Raw genomic sequence first — 2,410 nt, 5'->3', positions numbered from 1 at the left:
GAGGACTTTGCTTCAGTCATGAAACTGATAGTGGTCTTAGATAGATCAGAGACTACAGTTGCTAAGTCAGAGTGGCTCTGCTTAGAATTATCTGTCTGTTGCTGAGAAGATGATGGAAAAGGTTTGCTATTGCCAAACCTATTTCTTCTACCATTGTTATTATTGAAGCCTTGATTAGGCTTCTGTTGATTCTTCCATGAGAGATTAGGATGATTCCTCCATGAAGGATTATAGGTGTTTCCATAGGATTCTCCCATGTAATTCACCTCTTCCATTGCAGGATTCTCAGGGTCATAAGCTTCTACTTCAGAGGAAGCTTCCTTAGTATTGCCGGATGCAGCTTGCATTCCAGACAGACTCTGAGAAATCATATTGACTTGCTGAGTCAATATTTTGTTCTGAGCCAATATTGCATTCAGAGTATCAATCTCAAGAACTCCTTTCTTCTGAGTTGTCCTATTATTCACAGGATTCCTTTCAGAAGTGTACATGAACTGGTTATTTGCAACCATTTCAATGAGTTCCTGGGCTTCTACAGGCATCTTCTTCAGATGAAGAGATCCTCCAGCAGAATGGTCCAATGACATATTGGACAATTCAAACAGACCATCATAGAATATACATATGATGCTCCATTATGAAAACATGTCAGAAGGACACCTTCTGGTCAATTGCTTGTATCTTTCCCAAGCTTCATAGAGGGATTCACCTTCCTTCTGTCTGAAGGTTTGGACTTCCACTCTAAGCTTGCTCAACTTTTGAGGTGGAAAGAATTTGGCCAAGAAAGTATTGACTAACTTTTCCCAAGAGTTCAAACTATCTTTAGGTTGTGAGTCCAACCATGTCCTAGCTCTGTCTCTTACAGCAAAGGGGAAAAGCATAAGTCTATAGACCTTAGGATTAACCCTATTGGTCTTAACAGTGTCACAGATTTGCAAGAATTCGGCTAAGAACTGATGAGGATCTTCCAATGGAAGTCTATGAAACTTGCAATTCTGCTGCATCAGAGAAACTAATTGAGGCTTAAGCTCAAAGTTGTTTGCTCCAATTACAGGAATGATATGCTCCTTCCACCGAAGTCAGAAGAGGGTACAATAAAGTCACCAAGCATCTTCCTTGCATCTCCACCATTGTTGTTGGGTTCGACCATCTCTTCTTCTTTTTCGAAAAATTCTGTCAGGTCCTCTCCATAGTGTTGTGCTTTAGCCTCTCTTAATTTCCTCTTTAGAGTCCTTTCAGGTTCTGGATCAGCTTCAACAAGAATGTTCTTATCCTTGCTCCTGCTAATATGAAAAAGAAGAGAACAGAAAAGAATAGGAATTCTCTATGTCACAGTATGGAGATCCCTTTATGTGAGTAGAAGAATAGAAGAGTAGAATGAAGAAGAGAGAAGATGAAGAATTCGAACACAGAGAGGGAGAGAGGGTTCGAATTATAAGAAGAAGTGTTAGGAAATAAATAAATAAATAGAAAGAGATGAGAGAGAGAGAATTCGAATTTTAAATTAATCTAAAAGGAAAATATTTTTGTTTTTATTTTAATTATTGGTTAGTATTCGAAATTATTAAAAGTAATAAAACAAAATTAAAATTTAAACAATTAGTAAATTAAAAAGGAATTTTGAAAAAGTGGTGAGGAGTTTTCAAAAATTGGAGAGAGAAGAAGGTAATTGGGTAGTTTTGAAAAAGATATGATTGAAATAGTAAATTTTTAAAATCAAACAAAAAGTCAAGTAGTTAATTGAAAAAGATTTAAAAATCAATTTTGAAAAGATAAGAAGTTAGAAAAGATTTTGAAATTGATTTTGAAAAATATATGATTGAAATTTATTTTGAAAAAGATTTGAAAAGGAAATTAAAAAGATTTGATTTTTGAAATTAAAGTTGATTACTTGACTAACAAGAAACCAAAAGATATGATTCTAGAATTTAAAGTTTGAACCTTTCTTAATAGGCAAGTAACAACTTGAAAATTTTTGAATCAAAACATTAAATGTTAGTATTAATTTCGAAAATATGAAATAAAAATAAGAAAAATATTTTGAAAATCAAATTTTAAAATTTTTGAAAATATTAAGAAGGAAATTGAAAAAGATTTGATTTTTTAAAAAAAATATTTGAAAAGATAGAATTTTTAAATTTAAAATTTGACTTGACTAATAAGAAACAATTAAATTTTAAAATTTTTTATTAAATCAATTCAAAATTTCGAAATTTATGAGAAGAATAAGGGAAAGATATATTTTTTATTTTTGAATTTTTATGAGGAGAGAGAAAAACATAAAAAATGATGCAAAACACAAGAAATTAAGATCAAATTTAATAATGCAAGCAAGAACACTTTGAATGTCAATATGAACACCAAGAACACTTTGAAGATCATGATGAACATCAAGAACTTATTTTTGAAA

General features: G+C 31.8%; 1 non-coding gene across 1 annotated transcript; it reads left to right on the top strand.

Annotated features, from left to right (window-relative positions):
• The first annotated feature begins 645 nt into the window (after window positions 1-645).
• On the top strand, window positions 646-749 carry LOC148553578 (small nucleolar RNA R71). The gene has a single exon (XR_015893722.1). It is a non-coding gene; the product is annotated as a small nucleolar RNA R71 (small nucleolar RNA).
• Window positions 750-2,410: the final 1,661 nt, after the last annotated feature.

Source organism: Arachis ipaensis, chromosome B7 (assembly GCF_059453495.1).
Source record: "Arachis ipaensis isolate K30076 ecotype BB chromosome B7, ASM5945349v1, whole genome shotgun sequence".
NCBI classification, from domain to species: domain Eukaryota; kingdom Viridiplantae; phylum Streptophyta; class Magnoliopsida; order Fabales; family Fabaceae; genus Arachis; species Arachis ipaensis.
Note: the sequence above shows the minus strand (reverse complement) of the source record. Positions and strands in the feature narration are given on the sequence as shown.